Source organism: Lycorma delicatula, chromosome 2 (genome assembly GCF_047948215.1).
Source record: "Lycorma delicatula isolate Av1 chromosome 2, ASM4794821v1, whole genome shotgun sequence".
In the NCBI taxonomy this organism is placed as follows: Eukaryota; Metazoa; Arthropoda; class Insecta; order Hemiptera; family Fulgoridae; genus Lycorma; species Lycorma delicatula.
The window spans coordinates 221,253,259-221,260,334 of record NC_134456.1 but is presented as its reverse complement, the minus strand read 5'-3'; positions in this window follow the sequence as shown (position 1 = coordinate 221,260,334).

The window sequence follows — 7,076 nt, the reverse complement described above, 5'->3', positions numbered from 1 at the left end:
AATCAGTATATTATAATTTTACTATTATTTATAAAAAAAAAAAAAAAAATTCCTAAAATATTTGAAATCGATGTTATATTCTCCATTTGACAGTACTATTAATGAACTTTATGATATTTCTCGTTTTATGTAATAGTATCAAAACTAAAAAATCATACTTAATAACTTTTTTATTTTTACGTTGTATAATACAGTTAGTAAAATAATCACTGATTTTATACAACCGAACTCTGGTTAACCGGACTTACATATTTTATTTATCCGTAAAATTTACATAAATTATTGCTTGTTATAGTATTCGAATTATTTGAGAGATTTTCGTGTTAGAAGATAGAGATTAAATATAATCTGAGATTACTGTTTATTAAAACGTCGATTATTCGGACCTCCATATCTCAAACATTATGTGACAAAAGCGGTGACAAATCTAAGAGAAAAATAATTATTAAAATGCTGAAAAAAATCGCTTGTTGAACCATTTATAAACAAAATTTACATTAGAAAAATTGAACTTTGTAACGATCAAATCGAGTCTAAATTTACTTATTTTTTTATAAGGACTAGCGTGCAATTAGTAACATCTCTAAGTGTTATTGCGCTTATTTGTATTACAGATGTGCTGGGCTGTACTGTGAAATACGGTAGTCGACTTGATATGAGGTAAATTTGGAAATAATCGTTTTATATCGTAATCCCCATGTATTAAAAAAATATTCATTAATATTTTTTTATCATATGTATTAAAAGAAATGATCCTGTTGTGTTTTTCTGATTGGTTATTCAAGAGGATACGGTCTAATTGTGTTGCAACTATAAAGTATGCGTAAATTAGTGTAAATTATTTAAGTAAATTGAATACTAGTAAAAAGAAATAATTGAAAACCTTACTACCGTTTGGATTCCTTGGTTACGTTCCTTTGTTAACGTGTATATACGATTTAAAATTTGGTTTCAATTATTTTTTATGATTATAAGTTATCAAATGTTTAAAAAAATTAATATTAAACTGTCGGTCGGTGGCTTGTTCTGAGAGAAGTGCATTGTGGGAAGAACAGTTTAGATGGAGTGGTTATTTTCACAATTTAGTTCTGGCGGTTGAAGAAATTAGTTGTTGAGGGGAAGGTTGTAGGGGTGGGGACAGACTTGAATTACGTGCGTGCTGAGAATGAACCGTATGGATCCAGCGGCCATCTTGGGTTGATTGCACAGTCGTTTAGATTCTCATGTCTGTGGTCAGACTTAACTATTAATATTATATCTTATACGTTTATTTTAGATAACCCTCGTTGTTGGTCGAGGTAAGCATTTTTTATATATATTATTTTAATGTAGATTAAAATAAGGGTCATTATTTTTGTTTGGCTATTGTATCCAAACTTATCACGTAGTGAATTTTAAAATACAATTTGCACTCCTATTTTTACAATATAAATTAACTATTTCGTATACGCAACCGTTTCTGACTTTGTTTTCTATTTATAATACCGGCGAAATAATATCTCAAAAATAAACAAATTACGCGACTGGTTATAAATTTTTAGGCTAATCGAGCAATAAAATAATTAACCGAGGAAATAAAATTATTTCACGATCTAAACGTACTGAACTTACTTATTAAAATGAATATGAAGCAGCAAATTTATTATGTACCTTACTGAGGTATTACACCAAAACAGGTTAGATTAATTAACATATTTTGGTCCTCTGACCAGGGATATATTGAAGGTTCTACAATTCAATACTTAATTCATAATTAATACCAGGGAAAGGATAGTGGTAATATTGCAACAATTCATATCAAAAGCAATTGCTATACAAAGAGGGTACTTTCATTAACTTAATTTAATTGTGGAATAATTTCTTCAGCTATCTAAAATTGTTTAAACTGGGATAGTGAGCACAATCATGTTTTTGGTATTTGAAGGTAGTTGAAACAAGTTTTACAAATTCCATTGGTTTCAAGATATTATGGAGATTTGAATGTCTTCTATTCATTAACAATAAACAGAAATTAAATTTACAAATACCTTTTTATGATGAAATATTATTTTTATTATCAAATATTAATGTAAGGTTTTTATTGAATTTACCATTTTGTTTCAATTAATCATTTTCAACCTGTTATGAAGAATGATAGAAACATCAAAGAAAATAATTTCATCAATATTGGTCTGCTTATTTATTTAGAAAACAATAAAGAAAAAACATTCTTTGGAAATTCAATATGGGCAAAGAACAGTTAATAATGAATTAAGTTTATAAGGTCAACAATTAAGTATAAACCTGATCTACTATTCATTTATACACCAGTATGCCAAATAATTTATTAAAAGTTGAATATCATTCATTTTATGGGTTACAGAGCGATGACCTAACAACGAATATTCTAATGCATATAAGAGTTTGGTACTTAAACGTATTAACGCCACCGCAGCTACAGCTGCTGTTTAGGTTATCTTGACTTTGTGTACTGACAAATCGTACGTATATCAAAATAACCTAACTAAATATAACCTTCGCTCGCCAACCTCTTGTAATTAACATTAGATATGCATAATATATACAACTTATTAATAATATAACCTTAATGTTATAGCACCGAAATTCAATTAATGTTAATCCACCGAAATCCAATTGACTACTTTGTTTTTAAATAAAGCTGTGACGTAGGTGGTGTAGGTTATATTTAGTTAGGTTATTTTGATATACGTATGATTTGCCAGTACACGAAGTCAACATAACCTAAAGCAGCTGTAGCTGCGATGGCGTTAATACGTAAGTACCAAGATTTTTGACAGGTTATTTTCAGTGTTCAATAAAGATCTCAAATGACTATGAAAAGGTAAAGTAAAGAGATGTTCACATCAATCTAGGATTTAAAATATGAAATAGGTGCTGTGTTGCAAGACATTGTTGCAACACAGCTTGAATTGAAATTCTATTTCAAATGGAGTATCTTCTATTAGATTAAGTTAAAACAAAGAAAGCAGTTTATTTAAATTTATCAATTATATCTGTTCATCTATTAAGCAGTGTAAATTTAATTGCAGTTTGATCATAAGCAATCTCTTAATGATACATCATTTGCTGTTATTAGAAATTATGATATGCTTCATAGATTTCTTAATGTGGATTCTAGTTATGACATGTATTATAAATTTGACATTATAATTAATAATTTGTGACTAATTATAATTTATAAAATTAATTTATAATTTTTGACATTATTAATGATTAAGTTTTATTAGTATCGTGTCAAAGATTTATTGATTATATTAACAGGACATCACATAATTGTAGATTTTAGATTAGAGTGATCAAACAATCTTTAATAGTACAGAGATGATCTGATTATAATTGAATGTTATTTTGGTAAATTTGGAAGTTTGCTAGGTACTTTCAATAATGAATCTTTTGATTTCTTATTTATAAATAATACTGTGATTCAGTCTGTGAAATTTTGAAATTCTTCTTGGCATGCAGAAAATCAATTGGCATGCATGTTTAAAATCCTGATCAATTCTTGTCATGCTTTTTGTGTTTCACTACTAAGGCTTATCTCAAGCTTTGTCTTTCTAACAAAGCTATCCATCTGGAATTACTATCTGATTTTACTTCAGTTATTTATTGCAACCTTTAAATTGATTCATATCAATTAGCAGTATACCTACTCAAGTCTTTTCTCACAACAGTTCTGACAAAATTTATTGTTCATAATATAATTATTGATCATTATCATTGAAACTGTTTGTATACAGCTATTCCAGCTGCGGTGTAATACGTTGGTTGTGGTAATAGCATACACTAATTGCCAGATAAATTATGGATAATTTACTTAATTGGTCGTTGGTTTGACTGGTTTGATCCAGCTCTCCAAGATTCCCTATCTAGTGCTAGTCGTTTCATTTCAGTAAACCCCCTACATCCTACATCCCTAACAATTTGTTTTACATATTCCAAACGTGGCCTGCCTACACAATTTTTTCCTTCTACCTGTCCTTCCAATATTAAAGCGACTATTCCAGGATGCCTTAGTATGTGGCCTATAAGTCTGTCTCTTCTTTTAACTATATTTTTCCAAATGTTTTTTTCTTCATCTATTTGCCGCAATACCTCCTCATTTGTCACTATCCACCCATCTGATTTTTAACATTGTCCTATAGCACCACATTTCAAAAGCTTCTAATCTTTTCTTTTCAGATACTCCGATTGTCCAAGCTTCACTTCCATATAAAGCGACGCTCCAAACATACACTTTCAAAAATTTTTTCCTGACATTTAAATTAATTTTTGATGTTAACAAATTATATTTCTGACTGAAGGCTTGTTTCGCTTGTGCTATTCGGCATTTTATATCGCTCCTCCTTCGTCCATCTTTAGTAATTCTACTTCCCAAATAACAAAATTCTTTACCTCCATAATCTTTTCTCCTCCTATTTTCACATTCATTGGTCCATCTTAGTTATTTCTAAAACATTTCATTACTTTTGTTTTGTATTTGTTTATTTTCATGCAATAGTTCTTGCGTAGGACTTCATCTATGCCATTCATTGTTTCTTTACATCCTTTTTGCTCTCAGCTAGAATTACTATATCATCAGCAAATCGTAGCATCTTTATCTTTTCACCTTGTACTGTTACTCCGAATCTAAATTGTTCTTTAACATCATTAACTGCTAGTTCCATGTAAAGATTAAAAAGTAACGGGGATAGGGAACATCCTTGTCGGACTCCCTTTCTTATTACAGCTTCTTTCTTGTTCTTCGATTATTACTGTTACTGTTTGGTTCCTGTACATGTTAGCAATTGTTCTTCTATCTCTGAATTTGAACCCTAATTTTTTTTAAATGCTGAACATTTTATTCCAGTCTACGTTATCGAATGCCTTTTCTAGATCTATAAACACCAAGTATGTTGGTTTATTTTTCTTTAATCTTTCTTCTACTATTAATCTGAGGCCTAAAATCACTCTCCTCTCAATTCTTCTGTATAGAATTCTAGTTGATGCATGACTTCAGTTTTTGATGCATGACTAGTTAAACTAATTGTTCTGTATTCTTCACATTTATCTGCCCCTGCTTTCTTTGGTATCTTGACTATAACACTTTTTTTGAAGTTTGACGGAACTTCCCCTTTTTCATAAATATTACACACCAGCATAATCTATCAATCGGTTCCTCACCTGCACTGCGCAGTAATTCTACAGGTATTTCGTCTATTCCAGGAGCCTTTCTGCCATTTAAATCTTTTAATGCTCTCTTAAATTCAGATCTCAGTATTTTTTCTCCCATTTCATCCTCCTCAACTTCCTCTTCTTCCTCTATAACACCATTTTCTAATTCATTTCCGCCATATAACTCTTCAATATATTCCACCCATCTATCGGCTTTACCTTTTATATTACATATTGGAGTACCATCTTTGTTTAACACATTATTAGATTTTAATTTACATACCACAAAATTTTCCTTAACTTTCCTGTATGCTCTGTCTATTTTACCAATGTTCATTTCTCTTTCCACTTCTGAACACTTTTCTTAAATCCACTCTTCTTTTGCTAGTTTGCACTTCCTGTTTATAGCATTTCTTAATTCGGTGGTTCCTTTTACTTTCTTCATCACTAGCATTCTTATATTTTCTACGTTCATCCATCAGCTGCAATATACCTTATCATTTTTACTCAGACCTCTTGCGATGTCCTCCTCAAAAATCTTCTTTACCTCCTCTTCCTCAAGCTTCTCTAAATTCCACCGATTCATCTGACACCTTTTCTTCAGGTTTTTAAATCCCAATTTACATTTCATTATCACCAAATTATGATCGCTATCAATGTCTGCTCCAGGGTAAGTTTTGCAGTCAACAAGTTGATTCCTAAATCTTTGCTTAACCATGATATAATCTGTCTGATACCTTGCAGTATCGCCTGGCTTTTTCCAAGTGTATATTCTTCTATTATGATTTTTAAATTGGGTGTTGGCAATTACTAAATTATACTTTGTGTCAAACTCGAGTCTGTCCTCTCTTTCATTCCTTTTGCCCAGCCCGTATTCACCTACTATATTTTCTTCCTTGCCCTTTCCAATGCTTGCATTCCAATCTCCAATTATTATTAAATTTTCATCTCCTTTTAAGTGTTTAATTGCTTCATCAATCTCTTCGTATACACACTCTACCTCATCATGATCATGGGTGCTTGTAGGCATGATCATGACGTTAACAATCGTCGGTTTAGGTTTTGATTTTATCCTTATTACAATGATTATATTGCTATGCGTTTTGAAATATTCTACTCTCTTCCCTATCTTGTTCATTATGAAACCTACTCCTGCCTGCCTATTATTATTATTTGTATCAACATAAAGTTAATTTTTTATTAAATATCTGCATTGGGATTAATTTGCTTGCAACCTAGGAAAACTTTTAACTCTTTTAATGTTAACTCCTTCCAATCCGTTCGAGATCTTCCCTTTATCCCTGGTTAGCAAAAAACTTACACAGCGTATTCATTTATCTCATGGACAACAGTTTGCAAAAAATTATCGTGAAAGATTAACTCGAAAGAATCTAGGGGTATGCCGTCGCCTGGAAATGGAACCAATAAATTCTGTTATTTCGTACATGTAAATTTTTTCAACATACCTGTATCACTCCATACACTACTTCAATTTACATTGATATCAATTGGTGAAACCATATCGGGTGAGACATCGTTGTAACCTCATGTTCGTTTTCAGTGCTGGAACTTGATAGATCAATGTCACTATCAGGAAAACTATCGTCACTTATATCACTGTTTTCCAAATAATGAATTAGTTGATAATTAGATAACTGATTACGTTTTTTAAAATCACCTGATTTTTTTTATGAACAGTCCTGAAGGTCCTGGTTTATCTGCCATTTTGTATGTTGTTGTCAGAAAAAAAATGCAGAACCGGTACGCGTACCGTATAAAAATACTGTTTTAAAAGGACGCCAAGACAATAACACAAATTTCAATAATGCCGAACTCACAATGAAGCTGTACAATGAACTAAGTACTCCCACACTGATCGGAGTAGGCGGCACTCTCGAAGGAAG